This window comes from Brienomyrus brachyistius, chromosome 9 (assembly GCF_023856365.1).
Source record: "Brienomyrus brachyistius isolate T26 chromosome 9, BBRACH_0.4, whole genome shotgun sequence".
In the NCBI taxonomy this organism is placed as follows: domain Eukaryota; kingdom Metazoa; phylum Chordata; class Actinopteri; order Osteoglossiformes; family Mormyridae; genus Brienomyrus; species Brienomyrus brachyistius.
The window spans coordinates 12,873,244-12,898,368 of record NC_064541.1 but is presented as its reverse complement, the minus strand read 5'-3'; the positions used below and the strand labels follow the sequence as shown (position 1 = coordinate 12,898,368).

Genomic DNA, 25,125 nt, shown 5'->3' with positions numbered 1-25,125 from the left:
CTCTACCGCCCTCCTCTGGTCTGCACGACAAGGTACACCCAGCCCAGCGAAATGATCTCACTTTGTAGAGGGAAGGAATCTATTGTTTGTCTCCAAACAAAAACTCGCCACATGCAGCAAGAATGTTGAAAGACTCATCAGACCATGTTACTCGTCCTTATTGGTCGGAAGGCCAGGTTCTGTGCCCCTAATATCAGGTTACGCCTTTTTGTGCGTTGGCCTTGGATTGAGCAGCCTTGCAGATGATGGCTGCATCACAAATTCCTCCATTGTGAAGCTGACAATGTACAGCTTTTGCTGAAACTGGGTCACACAGTGATTTCAGCTCTGTGGGAATTTTTGAGGTTGTAATTTTGTTTTGCTTTGGAATAATCTGTTACATTTTAATTATTTAGCAGGTGCTTTTATTATAGCAATGTGTATTTTTAAAAAAGGCAGGTCAGGGTCACTGGTGTAATTCAGGTTAAGGACCTCACTCATGGGTCCAATGAGGAACTCACTCTGATTTGAAACAGTGATTTTCCCGAGTCCTAACCCACCAAATCACACTTTGAAGGGCTCATGTGTCCTTGCTGTTCCCCTAGGCTGATGCAGTTTGTGTTGGTTGTACTCTCTCGTGATTCTGCTTCCCGATGCTGCCCGGGATAGACGCCATACCCCCACACCCTAACCTGGATAAGAGGACGGAAGATTGATGGACAGATGAATGGATGGTTGGCAGAACTGTTAGTTGCCTTATTTTGCTTTGAAAGCTCGTACATCATTAGCGATGCCCCCTACTGGTAGCTGGTATTCAGCCTAGTATGACTCATCTTTGTAACTATGTTTATAATTGCGATGTGCCCACTTCAAAGTTAAAGTCTTTTTTTCATGTAGTGTTTCCTTTATTTTGTCCACCCCCTGTATATACAGATCGATTTTTAAATGATATTTAGCCCCAACATCAAATCAAATAAGAGGTCTATTTTTGCTAGATTTTTTTTCCCCCAATGGGGCTGAGCACCACAGTGACACGATTTGGCACCATCGGGGGACCTGCCCATACAGTGTAAACATCAGCGGGATGAACGAGGTTTGACGTCCGCGGTTCTTGGCATGCAGGGTGTCAAAACTCGCCACCATTGAGCAGTCAGGCTCCTCTCCGGTTCACGTCGAACATAAGAAATCACTGCAGAATTTCAGGTGTCTTTAAAGCAGCTCGTACTTGTAGTCAGTTTAGCAATTATTTTTTTTCATCTAAATAATTATGAAAAGGATGTTAATTGAAGGGGATGCGTGCTGGTGCAGTGGTTAACACCGTTACCTCAAACCTCTGCTTGCATACTCTCCCTGTTGTGTCACTCCAGGATTTCCAGTCTCCCCACACCCACAGTCAAAAAGCTTGCTAAGATAAACTTGAGTCGCCAAATTGCTTGTAGTTGTCAAACCAAGTACCCCATGCTGGGTTACTCCTTGCCTTGTGCCTGTAGCTCCTACATAAGTCAATCAAGTATGATGGATAATAATTAATATTGTATATAGACATATTTATTAATAATTCAAATACGCTTTCAGATTCTCTAAATAAAAAGCAATCCTTTCTTCTGTACGTCTGACTAACAGACTAATTAAGACTGGAAAATCTGTTAAGGACATTGGGTTAACCAGAGGGGAAAGTGAGTCTGCACATTCTGTCTTTCACAGGCTATAAATCAGGTCTTCTTAATTGGTCAGTGAAAAGCTTTACGTTGTGGCACAGAAAGGCAGGACCACATGAGATTATTTGTGGGCTCTCAGCCTTCGGGGACGTGTTAATATGCATCCCTGTTGAGTAACGCATATTGGTGAGCTCAGTTTGCAATAAGAACCAGGCCAACGTGAAAAACTGGGGTCACGTTGATGTCAAACTCATGCCTGTGAGTCAGTAATACATTGAGTCTGTAATCTAAATATCTCACAGAATTGATCAGAAGGGGTCCAGCGACACAGCAAGTGATGTGTAGGATCCGCAGTGTGACAGGCTATAAATGTAGTACCATGCATGGCAGTGGGCTGGGTCATGAGCGAGAGCCAGTAGCCTAGCACTAGGTGCGCCCCCTACAGGGCTACCCGAGTTCCTTTGTGGAACAGCAGAGCCAGCTGAGTTGGTCGTTGTGAACATGATGCTATTGGAGCAGCATCAGTGTGACACAGTGAATCCATGGGTAGCACCATTTTCAGGGCGTTCAGTCTCAGGAATATCACAGCGCCTCTGAAGTGGACCGCGATCGGCCAGATGTCACGCTGTGTTCGGCCAGCAGTCGTGGCGGCGGGCCTCCTTTCACACCCAGATGGATGCTGGGATGTGAAAATGTCCTGCTTTGGCCAGTGACCCGTGTATCGCATCATGCCTCCCAGGGGGGGCAGGGGGGAGGGGGATTGATGTCATCATGTGAGCGCCTGCACGTCAGCAGCTAGATAGCTGGGCACGGGGACATCACATGATGAACAGAGCCCCCCCTTGGACACCCATTATTACTCTGAAAAACTACCACAATTGTAAAAATGTTTTGCCTCCCTGTCTAGTTATACATGAATTTATTATATTTCACACACACACACACATATGATTTCCTTATTAATTACAGCAGTGTTTCCCAACCCAGTCCTCAGGGAACCCCAGACAGTCCACGTTTTTGCTTCCTCTCAGCTCCCAGCGCACCTGTACCAGGTATTCGGTGTTCCTGATTGGTTGGGAGCTGGGAGGGAGCAAAAACGTGGACTGTCTGGGGTTCCCTGAGGACTGGGTTGGGAAACACTGCATTAGAGGGTCACTGCTAGCCTGGAGCTGATCACAGGAAGTGAGGAACACAAGGCAGGATGCAGCAAATTCACCCAAACTGTGTTCTTAGACTCCAGGAGGAAATCAGTTCATGCTGATGAATCCCAAAGTACCTCCATCGTCCAGCCTTCTCTTTAACTGGGAATCAGGTTCCCTCTGGCCCCAGCTATCGTTAGGCACCACCTCGACCATGTATGACCTCATACATGTAGAGCATGTTTATACACGGTTTCCATACAAACCTGGAGGCTTAAGCGAATCTGACAGACCCAGGTGACTCAGAGCCACATTAAACAGCAAAGTGGATGACATATTAAAAAACAGATTATGGTTTATTTTTAGAGCTTGCTTTTAGGTACGCTGATCATCAACAGGACAGGAGATTGTGGCAGACAGACGGCACAGACCTTTCACATTGGCTTTAAGATGAATAGGTCCCACTGAGGATTCCTCATCCTTAAATTAACCACGTATTTAATAAATAAATGAAAAAGATCTATGGCACATCGGAAGGGAGAATTAAAAATAGGAATCCACATTAGGGCTGCTCGTTTGTGACTGGGTGTCACCTGAGCGCATTTTGGAGATGTTTCCATGAAACATCCCACGCTCCATGGAAGCCACCTCCAAGGTTAAAGAGAAGGTCAGTCCGCGAGGCTCCGCGAGCCGCGGCCTGGAATCGACTCCCTTCCTTGGGTCCAGCACCACATACCGAGAGCACCGCGGCTCAGAAAGGCAGCCATCGGCATGCCGACTATCCAACGTGAAGGACGTGACTGCGTGGGACTGAGCACCATTTGGGGATCTTTTAGACAGGTTGCTTCTGCTTCTTCAGCAATTGTGACCTTGCCCCCCCCCCCGCACCAAACCTTCATTTATGATGTAAATTTCACTGATGCCCCAGTTTAACAAGCAAAGGGCACAGCCCCAAGTCGCCATGCAGAAGTGACCTTTGAAACACACTCCAAAGTGCCCGATTCCGCTGAGCGGGAAAAGACCAAAAGCGGAGGTGCTACAGCTGCCCTTCCATTCCTCCGCTGCTTTTCTCTTTCCTGTTAGGAGAGATGGACGAAGAACATAACAGTAGGATTGCAAACATGCCGGAAGCTTTCCACAGGCGAAGGAAGAATACTGGAAGTTCTTGTGATCTTCAGCTCTTCTGGGGAACGCCGAATGCATCACGAAGGAGACGGATGAAGTTTCTGGAATATGTCTTGAAGTTCCATCTAGGAGTTCCCGAAGACGACCGTCGCATATTAACCGGCGGGCAGATCCGAGCCGCGTGCCGGCCTCATTCAGCAGGTGCACGGCATGTGAAGGACGAGCACACGTCTCCCTAACTGTATCTGGAGACCCAGCTGAGAGCAATTAAGTCTCCCAGCCGGGTAGCAGAGTTTCGCCGCCGCCTTCGCGAACGGCCGAAGCGAAGCTGTCAGTCGACGCTTGAAGTAAACGCGTTAATTTTAATCGCGTTACAGAACAGCTGCCAGACGGTTCTAATAAACCGGGTTCGTACTTCCATAAGGAGCCCAAGTTACCGCGGGCCGAAAAACATGTCTGTGCCTCAGACTGAAACTGCCAGTGACAGCACCCACCCTTCGGCGGTGGTGTTAAGATGCTGGTCCTGTTTTCCAAGTCAACACTTTGTGGGATCTGTGCATGTTTCCTCTGCAAAGTGCAATTATCCTGCCATAATCCGATGGCATTTACGTGAACCTTGGTGACAGAGTGTGTGGACGTGTGTGTGTGAATTTCACAACATCATCCCATCGGGGGTTTGTGTTTGTGTGTGTGTGTGTGTGTGTGTGTATCCCCTTCCTAACATGCCATGGCTCCCATCTCCACTCTCTGCATAAGCAGCTATTTATGCTGGGGGGCAGGAGAAAAAAACTGCTGCATCAAGACAACCTTTTCATTTAGAATTCAGGCAGCCGATGATGAAATCGATAAAACTAAACGAATCAATCTGGACAAAATTAATCACAGGCCTTACAAGGGTCAAACCCAATCAAAGGAAATAACATTAGCATAGGCTAGTGGTCCTGAAGACCAACTCTTCTACAGTTACATGACGTCTCAACAGATGAATGATACAGCTGCCGTGTCCTTAGGCAGGGGCTCCTTCCCTCATTCCAGGATGAAAACTCCGGGAGTCTTTGGGGGAATATCTCGCCCTCAGAGAATAATGTCCAGGGGTCACATAAGCCGCGTGCGGGGAACTGCGCGGCCGTCCCCCCCACCAAACAAGATTCATAGCCACGCCTGAGAAAAGCGTTAATTACTTGCTGTTAAGTCTGACTAAAGAAACGAAAGATTCAATTTAGCATCGGCCAAGTTAGCTTGTGAGCAAAAACAATTAAAGGAGAGATGCCGATGTATCCGGCCAGCCGTAATAATCGAAGGGGCCGTGGTGCTGGGGGCCGGCGAACCAAATTAACCAGCCGGTCCGCCACATTACTGCCGCCTCCTTCCCCAACAGATTCATGAGGGCGTCCCTTCACCAGGCTGTCCTCCGCTGCAGTATCGTCGAAGGTGAAGTAATATGTCAGCCACTAAACTGATTAAAGTTTAATGAGAGACTTTTAATTAAAGTCATGTTTATGCGAGGGTGGACTCGACAGCTTGGGTAGGATTGCTCTGTAAGCCGACATTTAAAAAAAAGATGTACACTCACTGGCTATCTTACTAGGAACACCTACATAGTAGGACCCCCTTTTGTCTAGAAAAACCCTTCAAGGCTTGGCGCACTGCATGTTTGAAAAAGCCTTTCTGCACACCGCTGCTGTACCGAGCTGTTACTTCGCACTTGCGGCCTTCCTGTTATCCTTAACGAGTCTGCCCATTCCCTGACCTCTCTCATTAACAAGGTGTTTTCAGCAACAGAGCTACCGCTGATTGATTATTTTTTGTTCGTCACATTATTTTTTGTAAACTCCAGACACAGTAAGGCGTGAAAATCCCGGGGGGGGGGCTGTTTCTGAGATTCCGGAACCACCGCGCCTGGCACAAACAATCACGACACACTGAGAATCACTGAAATCAGACGCCTTTCCAGTGCACAGTAACTGAACCAGCACACCCTGTGTGTGTTCAGTGCAGTGTGCAGGTCAAGTTACTGAGCTGGTGTACCTAATAAAGTGGCCTTCTGCACATAAACAGATCTTTACTGCCACTTCTTGGCTTCCCTCCTTAGCTCACCAGAGATGTTTCCTAACAGGATAGGTGTAGAGTTTCAGCAGTCCACCAGCAGGGGGGGGCACCTCTCGGCCCACACACTCCCCAGATGAGATGAAGGGATGTACATGCTGTGGAATTCACACACACGTCCGCAAACTGCATCACCAAGGTTCACGTAACCAGGGGGAGACGTTCTCTGGTGCCAAGATGATAGAGCACTCAGTACTGACGGATTCTGGGTGGGGGAGAATGTTAGATTCCTTCAGACCTAACATAATGGACAATAAATACCTTCATCCAAGCACCAGTTTCACTATTTTACAGTAGGTAAATGTTTAAATAATAATAGTATTGAAATCGATGAGTATCAGACAGAGAACATCGGTACTCATACTCAGTTTGAAATAAATGTTATTGATTCATCCTTAACTGGGAGCACTAAATCAGTCACATGTTCCTAAATCGGACACCAGTCTAAGCATTCTTTATTTTCAGGTGTAAGTGAACAAGACACATGACAACCAAGACACAATGGTAATCCGTAAATTAGTAATGATATTACGACACTTTTAAGAGAGCGAAAGTATCATGACCTTAACAATAAATTATATAGCATGCTAAACTGTAGGTAAACTACTCAAAAGATGCACAGCTACATAGGACTTCTTTAGTTTTCACATATTCCATCTTACTCCCCTCGCTCCCTTTGAGTGCAAAGCTTGGAATCAGAGCATAGGATTGGCTGACTTCCAGCATCTCTGGAGGAGTTTTTGGGGTTAAGAGGCTTGGTCAAGGGCCTAACAGTGATACGATTACCCAGCTTGCAGTCAGGGACTAGACACAGGTGGCCAGCACACCTGAACCACGAGTCATATCAGCATTAATGCCGTAACATCGAGCAGTAACATCACAGAGTGAATCACAGCTAAGGTTTAAAGGGCTGCTTCTGCATTTAGCGGATAAAACGAACGGATGCACCAGCAACATGGTTTTTATACCACATAAGTCTGATGATACCTTGAGGAGGTGGTGCTGATGTCAGAATGGATCATTCTGCCGGGATGTTTTACGTTTCTGTAGCCAGGTAACTTGCCTGGTTAAATCTAAACTAATTCCATGGCTGTAGATTTTGGGGGTGGCTGGCGGTGATGAATTAGCCAGGTCCTTGGGGGTAAGGGCGGGATTTGGGGGGGGGGGGGGGGGGGGGTACACAGAGCAAAGGCAGAATGGAAGATGAAAGTCATTCCACAGAAGGCCAGGCAGGACCTTCTTCATCATGGAGGTGTAGACGTGAACCGCGGAATTAATGTAACCGATGGCCAATGCCACAGGCAGCCAAGCAGACAGAGTGATACAATTAATCAGCTTTAACTGCTGAATGAATACGACTTACTTTGCAGCGTGATCTTTCGAAATGCAAGCCAAGCCTTTTATCCCAAACAACACATGTATTTCTTAAAAACTACTGTAGACCAGGAAAACAAAAAATATGTCTATATACTGCGGTATCGGTCAGTCGGTTTAGTTCGTCTTGATACAGGCAAAAAGTGCATCCAACAGTCTCTTCAAAACTTTTAGCAAAACTTCATGGCAACAGGCTTCTTATAACTTGATTTATAATTATTTATAATTACCTCAATTGACTTTTTCTAGAAATGAAGCCCACACATTTTATCCAGCATCATACAAAACTGAGCTTATATTAACTGAGCATTATATTACATGACAAAATAATGTTAAAATATCTTTCTCAGCTGCCTGGACCTCAAATTCCTCAAATACAAAAAGCTGAAGCTTTTAAATGCTGCAACGCATGTTTAGTTCAGAAAGTGAAAATGCTGCTATTTGAAAAAGAAACACCCACCGGCAAGAAAGCCCAGCCCTTTGCACGGCACGACGGCTCACGCTGGAGATGTGAGTGCTGCCAAATGTAGATCTAGGACCACCCATTATGTAGAACACAAAGCATAAAGCTTATGAAGGGTATTATTATTGAAATCACCATCGTGCCTTTTCAGTACCATCTCAGCAAATCTGACGCCAATTCATCCTGTTCCTAGCTTTTAATGTCTTTTGTGCCAGCAGTAACATCAAACTGCAACAAAACAAAGCTCTCTTCAGGTGAATCACTCCAAAACACAATTCATTACCCATAATGCTTCTGGGCTTGGCTCATCGCTAACTGCCGGATGAAGCTGATCCATGATTTGTAATTGTGAAGGCATCACCTACTGGTGCACAGCAGCTAGTTTAAAGCTTAGCAGTTATTAGTCTCCTATAACGGCCAGAAGGATTTCTGTTCTATTCCCTCGGTGTCACTGGGAGTTTCTCAAGTGTACAGAAACATACGAGAACATGTGACCTTTGACCGCCCTCAAAAAAATCATTAAAAGCCGGAGAGCATTCGTTTCCCAAAGCGTCCTTAGAATGTGGAGAAGCAACATCAGCGTTGCAGAGCCATTCCACATCGAAACGAGATTTGTGACTAATGCAAATAGACAAACGAAGAAGACACACTGACCTCTTGGTGCTGAACATCTCGGCTGAGTCACTCCTGTGTCTCACTTTGCGGGTGGAGCCTGCAGCCAAGGTGAAGACGGTGAGTCTTCGAGGAGGCAGACCTAAGTGTGTAGGAAGAGGATGTAAACACAACAGTGAGGGTCCCAATATTACCCCCCCCCCCCCCCTCAAAATGAGACTGGCCTTCCTCACGCGCCCTCTGTTAACCCCCTCAAATGGAGAGATTTGGAGCTAGTTGACAGACAGAAAAAAACAAGGTTTGAGGACACCACTTACTTACCCAGGAAATCTGCTCCCACGTCAAAGGGGGATTTCCCATCATGCCGAGCAAAGAATCACACTGTGTACCTTAGTCACTCAAACATCTCAGTGGATTATGCTGTTTTATATATGGACTTAATTTTCATTTATTCTTCAGAATAACACCTTTTTCGATCAGTCAAACAGCCTACACGAGAAAGGGGCTGATCATTCAGTCAGGAAATAAGTCAATCAATGCATCAACAAACAAATTAGCAACAAAAAACAAAATTATAAGATTCTCAGTGTTATCCATAATACCCATAAAAACCATTTTAAAGCACAGCTTTATAAGCAAGAGAACTGACAGTGGCCGATAACACGAGACATCCCCTTGTACGATCTTTAAAGTCATTGGTAAAAACTCTAGCCACAGAACCCTGGCGTGTTCAGCCTGCCACGGGCTCTTAGGCGCCACAAATGCATAATATGTGATAAAGCGCCGTTACCACGGCAACGCGGCCCGGGGGGATGAGAAGCGGCCACGTCGAGGAGCCCGTGTCTGGGGAGATGTGCGTATAGCTAAGAATGTAAACACGACACGGCACGTGGCCCGGCCTGGTGGAGCCCACCGTTTCCTGCGTATTGCAAAAGGCAGCGGGGGCCAGACTAAATGGGAGGGTGGGGGTGGGGGCGCACCGACTGGAGCCCGACAGCAGGGAGCACACTGGGGAGCGAAATCACTGCTCCAGCCCACCTGCTTATAAATATGCTGCTACGAGAGCCGCCTTTCATTTCCAACTCGTCAGCTGACTGCCCCTCTCATCGGGGACGAGCCTTTAGTGCGGCGATGTCTGGCTGCTTCTTCACCATCGGCGGGCAGCCCGCTGTTCTGACACGGCCCGGGTGCAGTGTCTCTCTGACCCTGCGGCCACCAAGGGCAGCTTTTTATACTCCATGTTGGAATCTGTTTACGGGAGAAGGGTTGGCAAAAACGTGGCATTTCTGCTACAAACAAATCTTTCTGATTCTATGGGAGAGGAACTAAATGAGGCTATAAATAGTTAAGGCTAAATGGTGCCGGCAGGTTCTGCGCTGACGCCGTGCACGGACCTCCTCCGTCCGCAAAGCTAGATTTAGGATGAGCCCACAGCGCCGGGGGCCAATCGGAGCCGCAGGAGTTCACTCCCCTTTCATGAAAAGGTTATCGCAGTGGGGAGAACAGGGCTCAATTATTAATGCTGCCATTCATAGTTGTCAGTGAAAAATACAGAACTTAGTTTGTGGGGGGGGGGGCATCTGGCCGGACTTTCTCCCTGGTTACTCCAGAGAAAAGAGACCCACCAACACCCCCACGGTGCAAAGAACCCTTCATTCTCCCCCCCCCCCAGAAATCCATATTGTCGTCGTTCATAATTTCATCACCGACTACCCAAAAGACGCCCAAACACACATACATCTACTCAGTGATTTAGCCACTGAATCCCCAACCACCTCTCACCAAGTTCTTACTATCCGGTGAACATCCATCCATCCATTTTCCAAACCGCTTATCCTACTGGGTCGCGGGGGGTCCGGAGCCTATCCCGGAAGCAATGGGCACGTGGCAGGGAACAACCCAGGATGGGGGGCCAGCCCATCGCAGGGCACACTCACACATGCACACCTACGGGCAAGTCCAATTAGCCTCAGCATGTTTTTGGACTGTGGGGGGAAACTGGAGTACCCGGAGGAAACCCCATGACGACATGGGGAGAACATGCAAACTCCACACACATGTGACCCAGGCAGAGACTCGAACCCGGGTCCCAGAGGTGTGAGGCAAGAGTGCTAACCACTGCACCACAATGCTGCCCATCCGGCGAACAGTGGTCTTTAATGGGAAAATTGCTTTTATTGATGCAATGGGCTTTCGATGAGCTGCCCGAAAGATCCTGTAACCATACAGTCACACACTAGACAACACAAAAATATGTAACGGATAGATTTTTTAAAACCAACATCTGCTACAGTGTAATAATGATATCCTAATCGGAAATATGATATGTACTGACAGAACCAGGCCTTCCTTCCAGCCTATACACCTCCTGACTAAGGTCATTCTTAAATGATAATAGAACATAGAGCAGAGAACAGAGATATTTGAGTGCTTGGAAATATGGGCAATTAGGCACCATTAGTTAAAAAACATAATGATCTGTCATATCTGGCTCATGTTCCACAGACAAGACGGATAGTAAAATTTGCGTCGTGTCATAGTGATTAAACGTTAGTTTGACTGACCGTTTTAATGCGCTAATCAAAATTATGCACGTGCTGGTGAGGGAGGGTGCATAGCCAGGCAATGTGGGAAAAATAATCCGGGCAGTATTGGTCACGTTTCTGCACATTCAGGGAGAAGGAGGAAGACATGGAGGAGGGGACGCCCGGAAGGAAAAAAAAGGAGTTAAAGTAAATCTCTGAAGGCAAACAAAAGATGCTGTTTTGGCAAGTACAGGAAAAACAAAATAAAGCGCAGCCGTCAGCATGGCTGATTGATGCTGTCGCAGACGTCAGACATGTCAGGAATTACTGAGGGAGAACGAAGGAATGTGCACCATAAGTAAGCAGAGAAAGCGAGGATTTTCCCCAACTGGTCCTAACGCAAACATGTGCAGTCACCTGACTTGCTCTCCTGGGGCGGTTGGTGGCGCCTCCCCCTGGCATCTCCCGATATGACATATCTCTACAAAAAATGCATGAACTTGCAACCCAACACAGCGCAACAAATCACACTTTTCATTTGCTCCAAAATGTGCATGGAGGTAAAAGAGCACTGAGTTTAAATTCATGCTCTGCTGTCCTCCATTTCCGATAAAACTCACCTTATTTACACTGTGCTATATCCCGGAGATTTTAAATCATTATGCGGTCCGGGTTTCACACATCAACTCCCCAAGTCAAATAATCTTCAGCACGAAAGTCAAGAAAAATGTTTGCTTAAGCAGTAATATGCAGCTCAGAACGCTCCCACCGCCTTCCTGCGAAAACACAATGTCACCATCGACAATAATAAACCAAGCTTCGTAATCTAAAAGGGCTCTATTTTGGTGCTGGACTGGCTCGTCCCTGGCTCTAAACGCAGCATGGAGCTTTTACCCAAGTAACAGTCCGCAATAAAAAGGAGAATGCTTTTAACGTCCTCGTGAGGAAGGACGCTACACAGGAGTGACAGACCTGTGACTTTTTAATGATGCTATAAAAACTGGCTTTTGCACTGTGCTGTCTGCGGGGGCCTTTAACCACCAGGCAGATAGAGAAAGCCTCATCGAGGGACTTTTGAGATTCATTAACCTGACATTGTTTTTCTGCTTATGTGTCACTTTGCAGACTTCTGACGAGCACATATACAGCTAACAAGCATTCCTGTAGCTGTTGTTTATGTGTTGCAGTGGACACAGTCCGTCGGTGTCAACAAGAGCAAGTTGGATTTTGGAAGGACGCCAGGCATGCCCTGTGGCAGCAAAGGCCGGTGTGGCCTTCCCACACTGTAGCACATGTGGCCACGTCATCTGACCCTTTTGGCAGCCAGGCATTGGCTGATCAGGATGTCATGCAGCAAGTCATGCGGTTGGCTACCAAAGTAGGTGAATGGTGGTAAATCATCTCCTTCCTGGACATAAACTGGAGATTGACTTCAGAAATTCATTGATAAACAATTCACTAGGCACTGGGAACATATCCCGCATCTGTGTCACCGGCATTAGTTATTGTTACACTCTGTATCTCTCAGACCGTCATTCACTAAAATAGATCCCGACTGCTATGTTGCTCATCTCATGTCGACATTTGAGATTCTTCACAGATTTGAGAGGAATATCTGAAAGATGCAAACACTGAAGCAACTTTCCGAAGGCCTGGGTGGGTTTGAAGCTTGAATGAAAGCATCAACAAATGCAGCCGGTTCGTGGTTGAGATCAAGAACCCCAAGGTCGTTCACTCAAATCTCAAGTCGCAAGAGGAGCCTTGCTATAGCACCAAAGAGCGATGTGATTACCCCGAGTTTCTTCAGTGATATCATACTGCATAATGGGTAATGTAATAGTAACTCGCCACTAGCTAAACAGATGAATGTAAGTATCACACTCAGTGGATTGGTCAAATTTATATTAAACCGCTGTTGCAAAGTGGTTTAAAACATTATGAGGTACGGAAACATGACATCACGCCCCCCCGTGGGAGCACTGAAAACACCGAATGTCGAATTTAAAGATGGGAAGGTAAAACAGATGTGACTGTTCTGTTTGGTAGCTGATGTAATCGGTTTATGTTCCACTGCGGACGCATGAGTCATGTGTTTCCTTGAGCCATGTTCTTCAGACATCATCGCCCGCCCATCTCTGGCTATTCCCAGTGCAAACCCTATCACACTGACAGCAGAAGATGACAACGTATTTATCTGAGAGTAACAAATATCAAACATAACCTCACAGTAAACCGGATGACACTGCAGTGCCGACAGATTGCAAGCATAAATAGCCGCAAGTATGCCATCTATAATAGTCCAATTTATCCGTTTTCGATAGAAACCCCAGGCCTTTGATGTCTTAACTGCGTGCCTTTCCTCTGCCTGCAAGCATTTAAATTGTCACCTCTCAGATACCTTATCAGGTGGTGACATGTGACTGATTGCTGCATCATGAAAGACACCCTGTTGTCTAGGGTCAGTGTGCAGGAAGGAACGAAAACTGAAAACACTCATTCTACACTATTATTAAAATGGACTATTTATCCATCCATCCATCCACCCACCCACCCATCCTGCAACCACTTACCCAGTGCAGAGTTGCAGTGTATGATGGCCCAAATAATTTTAAATTATACTACTCTGCTAACGCATTTGTACTATGTTGAGAAACCTAGCTACTTTATCCAATGCAAACTGACTGTCACAGTATATACACCTGGATATTGTGATAGTTAACTTCATTTTATTAATCTTTTCTGGTTGTCTGCTAACTCCCAGAACCATTGAGCCCAATATCCAACTCAAGGTAGCTTCACCACAAACTTCTTTTTTAGTTTCTTCAGTCAAAAAGGATAAAAAGAGTAAAAACCTTCCTGATAAATTCTTTCAGCCTGCTGAACCCGGTGAAGTAATTTTTTACCAAAGAGTCCTGCTTAACAGAAGCAGGTCATTGTTGATTTTGTTGTTGAATATCTCGTTCTTTCTCTCTTACGCAGCTTTCACCGTCTCCCGGGACACACAAACCTTAGAAAGCCCCAGCCACAAAGGTGTGCCTCATGGTTCTGTTCCAGGACCCTGCCTTTTATTATCTCTTCCGCTAAACCCTGAAAAAAGCACCTCAGTGAGAGTCGTGTGGATGACCTCTTTCAAACCTCCTCACCGAATTGCATCACCAACTCTTCCACACACCCCACCCCATGATGCATGGTCCAAGGCAAGACTCTCCAAAATTACCCACTCATTCTTTTTAACATATTCTTTTGAAGCAAATAAAAAATGAAAATGGAATACAGATAATTGAGCTTTCCTAGAGATAAACACCTAAGAAGGTTTGTGTCTCATCTCATCTGTCAGACATCTTATATTGCACTACTACATGGGGCTCCTTCACCACAGTTACCTCCTTATCATACATCATGATAGTTGCACCCAGCCGGCCTTTATTGGTCTTTTGAAAACCCAATTCAGTTGAATCCACTTCTGTCATTTCACCATTTCACCGTAGTCTTCCCCTTGATAGTTATCGCTGGTCCTATGTCAGGAGACTGAGTGATAAGGAAGCACCACACATAACAATTTATTGTAAAAATACATTTATCCTCATCCTCATGCATTACTTTTCTACTAGCTTTGCGTTTAATATCAACCCCCCCCCAATTAGGAACTTAATTGGTAATAAAGGTGTATTAAACATTCTGTGAGCTACACTGGAAGCATATTAGATTTATGGTCTTTAAGTCCATAAGCCAAGAAAGCTCCATCCACAAAAATACTGAGAGTATTTGTTCAATTATGCAGACCACAGTACATTAGAAAGCATCTGCTCTTTCAGGTACCCCTTACACATGGAGGACTGAACACTTTTCCACATTAATGCACCTCCTTTGGAACTGAGTAAATATTTTACTGCCCTACTGTTTGTACAAACCTGCATGTAGATTTAAAGAGATTCAGGCGGCGACGTCCTGCCATGGTCGCGGACGAGCAACTACTTAAGGCGGTTTTTCCCAATCCGGTCCTCAGAGACCCACAGACAGTCCAGCTTGTTGCTCCCTACCAGCTTCCAAAAATGTGAACAGTCTGACTGGGAGCTCAGAGGGACCAAAAACATAGACCGACTCTGAGTACCCAAGGACCGGATTGGGAAACACTGTCTTAAGAAGCCTTTGTCACTGGAAGCTGTCAGAGCACTCATCATTCTGATTAAAAAAGAAAATATCATCTCAAGCTCAGTTTATTATTTTGTACCCGGAGGCAATAAACCATTCCACTTAGTCTATGTTAAGCCCATTAAGCGTGTTCACCAGGTTCTAAATTGCAAGGTACATACATACTGTCATTTGGCTGCATACGAGTATCCCACTTATGGATTTGTAACAGTGCCAGCGAGTCCATTACCCCACTCCAGCACTAGGCTTCAGAGTCAAGATGAGGTCACTTTTGATAAATTATTTAGCCTTCCAAATTTGGGTAAGTCTGTCTGACCTCGAAGGACTTAGGGGCTTGTCTACTGGGATGTATTTTTATGGACAAAATCAGGGGGGAAAAAACTACAATAAAAAGCAAACTAGAATTGTTTTTTGACTGCTACTGAAATGCAGGAAAACTCACTGTGACTTTGAACTCTCACTGCTAGTTAAACATACATCGGATGATGCCACTGAGTAATTTTTGGGTTTATGAACATGTGCAAAAACAGGTAACGTATTAATGGCCAAATGCTTTACATAGACAATTCCTTATACCTGTACAAACACGACATGAATATTCTGCATGCTGTTCATCAGCAAGACACCTGACATCGATTTGTCTCCCTCCAGTCCTTCCGCTTTAAGCATCTTCACATCCCTTTACATAGTGAATACATAACGAAATGAATCAGTCACTCTCGGCCAGCTTATTCTTCCTGAACCTTTCTGCAATCTTTTAGAGTGAATGAGTAATTGGTTACGCGAACGTGAGAGAGCACTTCTGGCCGACTCGAGTGTGTTTTGGTTTGCTGTTGACGGAGGGGCTCTGCGACGCCTTGTTGCTATTGCTCACATCTCTTCCTCCTGTTTCGTCTCCCTAATCACCTCCACATTTACATTAATGCAGTTAAAGTGCCCCAAGAGCTTCCAGGTGTTGTAATAGAAAAGCACCAGTCGGCATACCTCCCAGGAGTATCGCCCCGTAAGACCTTAACAAAGCCTCCTGAGCTCAAAACCAAACAACAAAAAAAAAATAACTTTAGGATCCCATTATAACCCACAAGAAGTAACACCTACGTATTGAGGAAGCATCATGTGAAATGTGTTGTTGGCTGGAAAACTGTATGGCTCCAGTGCTGTTAAAAATGGTAAAGATAACTATACAGTGGGTAGATGTTTCTGTACAGCTTAACGCACAGAAATAACTGTAGAGATGGGGACATTGGTGAGGTGGGCTGTCCCTTAATGGAATATGTTATAGCCAGGAGTCCCAATCCGCCCCCAGTCGCTGAACAGGAATTGTCTTCATGCTCAGTCATTGATTTTCATTCTGCCTGCTTGATGCCCACAGTATAGAAATAAACACAACTTTAGCATCTCGCTACGTAGCATTTCCCCTAATTTTATGCAGCATGTTATGCCTGCTGTTAAGGGTCTAGACGGGCAAAGTTCTAGCTGACTGACTACACAGACTTAGGTCTTCAGCCCCCTGTTTTTCGCACCCTATGTTGTTATCATCAGTAGCAGCATCCTATCCTGCTGTGTGTTTAAGTGAACCAACAAAAAATGAGCAGACTTGGAAGCAACATCAACTGAAACACAGTTATCGTCATGACTCTGGCCAAAATAAAGCCGAAATAATCAAATTTTAATGGCAGTATCTTAACAATTGGTATTTTCGGAAAAATGGCATTGAATTCTATTTGAAAGATTGCTAGATTGCCAGTGCCAGTTCCTCAGAAAGCCAAATCAGGCCTCTGGATTAGCGCTTGCATCTTACAAATGAAGAAGTACAACTGATTAGCAGACTTCTGTTTTCAATAACTACTTATACAGCGGATTATCTTGGTGAGCACAAATGAAATGAGGTAGAAAACTCCCTGGGTGGGACAGCAGTTAAATGACATTAATGATTGATTATTTGGATTTCATTATTAGTTTATTTTTTATAATAAAATCTAGCTTGATTCCATTCCATTTCCTCTCAAAGAGAAGCTGCAATGCAGCCTAGAAACACTCCAGACAGTAAGAGCATGTATGAAAGAAACTGCATAGTGAAAACCCTAAAATGTGAAAAAGCCTGTATTTAATGTTAAACCTTAATAATCCCTGCAATAAAGGCCTTGGACTCCTTTCATTTCAGCTGAAAGTCAGTTAAATGCCTTTCTTTCTAGAGTACAGTCACAAAATGGAAAAGAAATTTTTATTAATTTTTTACACAAAAGAAAAATTGCCAAGGAGATGGTGCTGAATTTTAATATAGCCAGTGCAGCCATTTACCACGCCTGAGTTTTTTCACAATAGATTCAGATGATGAGAATGGGGTTACGTCCTCCCCCCGCGCTGATCCTACGGGGCCGTCTCGCCCACCGGGACTTCGCTTCCACTTACGCATCCCCGTACTTTGGCCCAGCTGCTCCTACAGCATCTCCATCCCTTCTACACCCCTTCCTTTATTTGCTAAGAGCTCCACAACAACCAGTCAGCACATGTCACAAATCCCAGTGTGGCCACTGGCTCCTCGCTCTCCAGGCCTCTGAGGTCAAGGCCAACCCTCAACCTGCCAAGGAGATGCAGATGACAGCATTTCCGTCCTCATTTTGCAGATGTTGCAAGGCCTCCAACAGATTGTATCAAAGAGATTTTCATACTCTAAAAAAAACACCCTTGGCTCCAAGTCTATCAAAGTCAATTCCTTTGGTTCCTGGTCTTAACTGAGGGGGCCTACTTAAAGTTAGGGGTTCAACCTCGAGAAATTCTTGGATGGTGATCAATGCTCCATCATGCATCTCAGGCAAAAGCTCATTGCCAGAGAAAGAAAATATTTCAGCATTGAGAATGAGGCACTAGTAGTACCAGGGACTTGTTACTCTATGATGTCACCTTCTGTCTCCATGTGCTCATTCACCTTGGTGACAAGCCCAGCCACACTGAAATAAATGACCAGGTGCTGAGGCAACAGCCCCCAGCAGTTCCACCACTTTCCTCCACACGCCTTCTTAGTCAAGCACTAAATAGGAACTGAGGTGGCCTCATTGTGGTGCCACATGTCTCCAGGATTCAGTGGAGGCTTTGAAAGGAGGGGTGTGGGCCACGATTGCCCCACCTGACAATGCCCCCTGAACCCCACCTCTCAGCTCATTAGTCCAGCTGCTCTCCAGGTCTGTACCACAGATGACAACCATGTCTTCCTGCACAGGCAGCAGTCATTCAGTACCATGGAGAGCAACCAGACATACCATCATAATGCAGTATAATAGTCTGTATAAGAATTAATAAAGCATTACATCATCTTAAACTGACATTCATAAAGCATTATCATGTTAGAGATTATAATACTTCATAAGCTCCAATGAAACTGTCATAGTTAATGCACTATAGATACCTTCATAATGCATTATAATGCTAGGTTTAAGCATTAAAGATGCTTTGTACTGCATACAACTATGAAGGTATCTACAGTGCATTATAGATGAACAATTCGTAAAGCATTCATAATGCATAATTAACATGGCTATCATGTGTTATGCTTTTTCATATTATATACTGCCATGTTTATAATGCTTAATGAATGCATTATAAAGTGTTATGAACGTGTTCATAGATTCTTATAGATATGTCATTCATAGACAGTGTTACCCCAGAAACTTGCTGGGATCAGTGTAGTCTCCCCTTAGTTGCTTCCCAAAGCTCAGTCAGATGAGAGCCTTATCCCCCGGCATGTCTTTTTGCCCTCCTGGAACATCTGAATGTCCAAGCGACTCGACTCCTTTAAATGCTTCGACCGTACTGTGTCAGGGTCGGCGCCCATCTGAATCCTTGTGTGTTTCCTAAGCTTCTGGAACTGTTGCTTAGCTCACTGGGTTGACTGTGGGGCTCTGACACCGATTCCCTCAAGTCGTGGGTTTGAAACCAGCTGCTAACCGGCCTCACCTGATGTTTCTATTTATTTTCTCTTCCCTCTGTGTTTATTTTGTGTCTTATTTCCTGCACTTTGTTCTCTCTCCTTTTGTTCTGTTCTGGATTTTCTGGCATCTTTTGATTTTGTAATTGATTAGCTTTGCTTTGTGTTCCCTGTGTAGAGTATGTCTAATCCTACTAGTTCTGTATTCATCTTGGTTAGGTAGTTACACCTGTTTCTTGTTCATGTGTCTCCCCTGATTGGTTAATTGATTAATGAGCTACACCTGTCCCTTGTTTGCCCTTATTCCCTGTGTGTGTTTAAGTGCCAGTGTCTGCTCTGTTCTGTAGTTGATCACTATTGTATTCATCATACCAGGGGATTGTTCCGGTTGCTCCACTGCTGAGGGCTATTCCCTGTGTTCTTGCTTATTCCTTAACTATGCTTTGTGTCATGGTTTTAGTTAATTATGTATTTTTCCTGTTTCTTTTCTGATCCCTTGTGGTCCTTTTGTTTTGGTACTTTTCCCCAGTGTTCTTTTTGGTTTCCCCAATACACCCCTGTTGTCTCTTGGAGCCACAAGTGGATCGTCATCCATTTTTTCTACCTGCACCACGCCCAGCATCCATAACATACTGCTCGTGGAACCACCTTCTTCACCAAAACTTTACTGACACCTTTTTGGTCGGTGCTGGTACCTTCTATCCCACTCAACAGTCTTCATCTATCCTAAACCTGCGTCTCCATCAGCCATGCAGAGAGAGCAGCAGAAGAGCGCAGCAGCACGGCCCAGAGGACTCGTGAGGGTTGTCCGCGTCCTTCGGTGAACTGCCCCAGCGAGCCAACGCTCTTGGCAGAAAGGACTGCGAAATCAGAAATCTGATACCATCCTCTAATGTCAAAAATGCTAATTCCTACCGTTTGTGAAAGAGTAAGCCATCAAATACTGGTGGTAACATAAACAATATGAAAACAAATCATGTAATTCCTCTGCGTGTTAAAACCATACAGAATGCATCTTTTCCCTGACCCAGCACTACCAGATGAGGTGATGAGATATTCAGCCATTGACTCAATAAATACACAGTTTGCACTGCTTTGCAGGTGATATTAATCCCATTATGGTAATAAACTGGGCTCTAATAAAGTAAATATATCTATAATAACAGCTGGTGATAGAGAAATAAAACATCAAAATTGAAAGTGGGTGGGAATATCATCATGTCTGACTCATCAAAACACCTCCTGCTTTTAGCAACCGGGGAGAACGCTGATTTATTTCTGACAAAATCAGTCATATATCTTCTCTATAAAAAGAGCTGGTGAATCTATATTGGTTAGGGAATACCTGAGGATGTTCACTGAGACTGTGTTAAAATCACCTCCTTGTTAATTGAATAAAAATATCTGTCTATACAGTATCTTCAGCAGAAAATCTAGTTAAGACCAGTGAACTACATGAACTGACTATGTTGCGCTGTTAAAAAAAAACAGTAGCCTATTTCCCGCGAAACTTCACAGGCCGTAACATATCTGGTACCAGAAGAGAGACGCAGACCGATGGCTTAATCTGCGCACCGCTGCCACAATCACACAACTGCTACCTCCCCTAATCTGCACGGCCCTTCAGGAAAAAAAGTTGTACGGCAGTGTGAGTAATAGCTGCCAGCTCAGAGAAACGTGTACGTGAGACATGGACACACTGTCCCCAAGACACTCTCTGATTAATAGTTAGAAATGTCACTGCCAAGAAAGAGGCACTAATAGACACACCAAAATGGCGAGAAGGGAGGGGGAATTTAAAGATTGTTATTCGGGATTCAAGCATAATATACGTTTAAAAACAAACAATAGAATTGTTCTCATACAAAGAATATAAAAAACTGATTCCAGCATAAAAGTACTTATACAGTTATGGAAAAATAAACATTTTGTATGCCCATACTGTATATCTCACGCGATTTGGCACATGCCTCTCTGTTGCAGCAGTGTTGGCACCAGAACAAATGTGAAGGTCGGGACCAAGGTTTCATTTGTCCTTTTAAACAAATAAAGCAAAATTAAATGGAGACAGTATGGCAGCTAAAACCCTAAGAGGCACCTGATATGATCAAACCGTTTAGGACTCAGCTTAGCCTCATATTTTGATACCAGTGCATGTAAGGCAAGACCTGAAATGATAACAAACATTCAAGCATATAATGTTCATACGTTTGTATGGATGCATTCTAGGGTTACATTCAAGGTCCCTCTGCTGACATTTTAGCTGTGTGCACAGTCATGCATTTCAAATGCAAACGGACCTCGCGACTGAATTATATTATGTTTCATGTCAAGTCGATTAGACAGGCTGATAATCTAATGGAACTGCTGAAATTCCAGCATTGGAATTAAAACTATTCGTTTTATAAAGCAAAATTTGTGTGATATTCATAAATAGTCATGAATGAAAAGTGTGCATAGATCAAAATGCCGAGAAGGTATTACGTATAAAAGCTTTGAAAATCAGACCAAATGTGCCATCATGTAAAAACACAGCAGGCATCTACTCTTTATCCGTCCACCTACATTTTCTAAGGGATTAAGGCGGTATTAAAGGCAGTGTTAAGTCCAGGCTGCGCGCTGCGGCGCCCGATGCGACCGACGAAAGTCAGTTATACAACATGGACTTTATGCATTGGCCAAAATCCCTTCGGCATGAGCAAGACAAAGGTGGAAAACCCTTAGTAGATTTTCTCATAGGAAAATTATCCCGTCCTCTCCGCAGCTTCGCCGCACTTCATTAATTGCTTATTAGGCAACTTAATATTAGATCATCGCTGCCGACAGAGCTCGGAAGGCGCACTGTTCCGTATAATACAGCATACATGTTGTCATTTGTACAATCAAATCTCCCATTCTAAATTAACTGCAACATGATTTTCAATCTAAGAACGGTGTTTTAAATAAGTCGAATGATTAAAAAGTGCATGCAATTGTGTACTTGATTACGGAAATGGGATTAGAAACAAAGTGCTTCTGTTAAGAGAAACAGTCGGATCGGTAACACAAAAGAGGCATCGATTGATGCGAGTCCGCCGGCGCGTTACACGCGGGACACGAACCGCACTAAACAGGCAGGAGATCGTTAAAGTTTCCCGCGAGACTGCCGCGGGCGTGACATTCACGCAATATCCCAAAGCCTTATAAACCCGCTAAGTCGGCGACTTAACTTCTTTAGTCATATGAACGAGATTTTTTTTTCGATTTTAAAACTTTCTGATGTGTTTGCTTTAGGCATGATAAGTTTAAGGAAACGTGAGAGTTGCAGAGACTCTATAGTGCAGCGCCCGGCGCCACGCACCTGTCCCCGAGGGAAGTGCGTGTCCGGACACCATGATTAACGCTGCTATGCAAGTCCGCGGAGTCCTGCGGGACAGCGGTCTCCTTATGACATATTAAATATATAATAAAACATCACACCGTAGTTTCACCGCACTGAAAGTGAATAATAATCGGACGCGCGTCCTAAAGAGCGCATGGCGGGAGAACGCCGCGCATCAGCACTTACTTTCAGACTGAAGAAGGTGCCATAGCTGGCGATCGGCTGTCGACACACGGGATGTAAGGACAGGAAGCCGCAGGCCCGGTTATCCCCGGCTCGCCACTACAGCATCTTCCCTGCGTGCCGAAGGCAGGACCCGCAATTTGACCTTGCTATAACAGAAGCTACCATCACACCCTGGGCAGGGGGGAGTGGATCAAACCAAAGGCGAATTGCTGCGTGCTGCTCAACTTCGGGCTGCCGGGGGACGCTCATATCACAAGCCTGCAAATATACAACATAGTCCATATTACATTATTATATGCATGCATATATTTAAAAAGTTACATATTATTTTTTACATCGTCATGTCTACTTATATATTACCAGCCGTGATAGTAAAAAGTAAAATATTAATATTGTTTGTATTCGTCCTCATCTGTCTAACTAATCATACGTAAATTAGTCCTCACAAGCGGTAATCTGTATTTTATATATTAATTCCTATTGAACATCGATGTTTTCAGTACTTAGGTCGCGCGTGGTATGCGGTAACTTAGGCCTTAATTATCTCGGGAAATACTGATGATGCTAATGAATGAATTGGCAATGTGATTTGCTGCATTAGCTCAGCCTGCTGCGGCAATGAAGCAGCGATTGAAGTCAGATATTATTCAGCTGTAGCGCTCCCCAGTCGAACCTGTCATATCCTCCAATCCGTAGTTGATTTTGTAGACGGATGCAACTGTACATTACTTTGAATTTCTGACAGTTCAGTGATGTGAGCAGATTTATATGAACAGGGAAGGTACAGCAGATACTGGGGAAGTGGACAGAGTGGACTGGGCTATTTTTCTGTGCTGGAATTTGAGGTGACGATGCGGCGATAGCACAGTTTGTATGAAAGCTGGGCAGGAAATGCATCCGTTTGGCTGGGTGGGACACACAGCCGGGGATAGAAGAGAGTCTCACTGGAGAGGCTTTGGGCTCTCATGGGATCCTGCTTTGTCACCATGCGGGAGTCACTAGAAGGACGTACTCAGCTGTTCCTCCAGTAATTACAGCTCCCTTGCCGACGCCTTATCGTCGCTGCAGATCGTGACACCTACCTCCCGGCTCATACCGATTCAGTGTGTTCTAGGTACTCATCATATTTTAGAACATACTGCAGTTTGCTACGCATTTAATGCAAGGCTACATGTCAGGATCATCCGGCATGAAGCCGTTATGGAGACACTGAGGTTCACTTCTCAACTTTTTATATTACAAGAGCTGCACTGAAACCTAGAAAGTGCTCTTAGTCAGACACTGTTTGTTTAGTAATCAGGAATAAAGAAATTAAAATCAGAGTTTGAAAAGATGTAGAAATACCAATCGGAGGCTATTCTAGGGACTCTGAGGGCCCTAGGAAACTGCATGCCCCCCAGCATGGCAAACTGCACTCCCTTTATTTTACTGTGAAAGGTAAATTAATAATACCAAGAAAGAGAATTTAAGAATCACGACACCTGTATTTTCACTTTTATGAAGTACATGAATAAAGCAGATTTGTCATTGCAACCTGCCATGTCATCGGCGGCCCTCAGGGGCCCCTCACAGCTCGGACTCCAGGCCATTGCCTGCTCTGCCTATCCCGTCTCTGAGACCGATGACTAAAAATAGCAGTTTCCGTCTTAATGGCAATACGTAAACTTGAGTGTGAAATAGGCCCTACATTTACCGGTACCATTGTTGTTGCTGCAAAAATAAAGCAAATACTTGACTGCGTTTCGGATGTCTGTAAGCCTAAGTAATAGTTTCATGAATTCGTAACGCAGAAAAGGAGAATACATTGAAAAATTACACAATGAACTTTTCTCCAGGGGAATCTTCTCTGTACAAACCGACCTAGTTTCAGATGTAGCTGAACAGCTCCACTCCTGCAGTACTAGACCCTATAATCAGAGCCCTGGAGCAAAAATAAAGATGAATAAATGTCCTTTGGCATGTGTTAAGGCATAAATCTATAAAGATGCATGGCAATAAAGGAGGAAATAGAGAATCCTGTTTTTTATTGCTTTAAATCTTGATGCGATGCGGGTAGCTGCCAGATGAGCTGCTTCACACCCATTTCAGGCTGCGCATCTACCTCAAGCGGATGAAATCAAATAAGAGCACGACTGAATATTGATTTGCTCAAGCTGAATGAAAAAGCCTGCAGTCGCGCTGTTCTCATTCACCGAGCAGTGCGGCTCATTTTGAATGCAAAGAATTTAATTTTTTGTTACATTCATTAATTTATTTGTGTTTAACATTTTTACACTTTGAGTATAGGACTCGGTGTCATAGGTCTACGTTAGAATATGCACCCTATACACAAAAGTATTGGGACACACCCCAGTCACTGAAATCAGTGTGGTTCATTAAGACCCATTGCCACAGGTGTATAAAATCAAGCCCCCCAGCCATGCAGTCAGGTTTACAAACATTTGTGAAAGAATGGGTCTTCCTGAAGAGCTCAATGAATTCAAGCATGGTACTGTCATAGGATGCCACCTTTGCAGTAAG

General features: G+C 44.6%; 1 long non-coding RNA gene across 1 annotated transcript in view; it reads right to left on the bottom strand.

Moving 5' to 3' along the window:
- The window catches only part of LOC125748242 (uncharacterized), a 54,509-nt gene extending 31,769 nt beyond the window's left edge, over nt 1-22,740 (bottom strand). Inside the window, exons 1-2 of the long non-coding RNA XR_007399499.1 lie at nt 22,606-22,740; nt 8,499-8,598 (exon numbers count right to left, since the gene is read on the bottom strand). This is a non-coding gene — a long non-coding RNA (uncharacterized LOC125748242). The remainder of the gene's footprint in view (nt 1-8,498; nt 8,599-22,605) is intronic.
- Between the last annotated feature and the right edge of the window lie 2,385 nt (nt 22,741-25,125).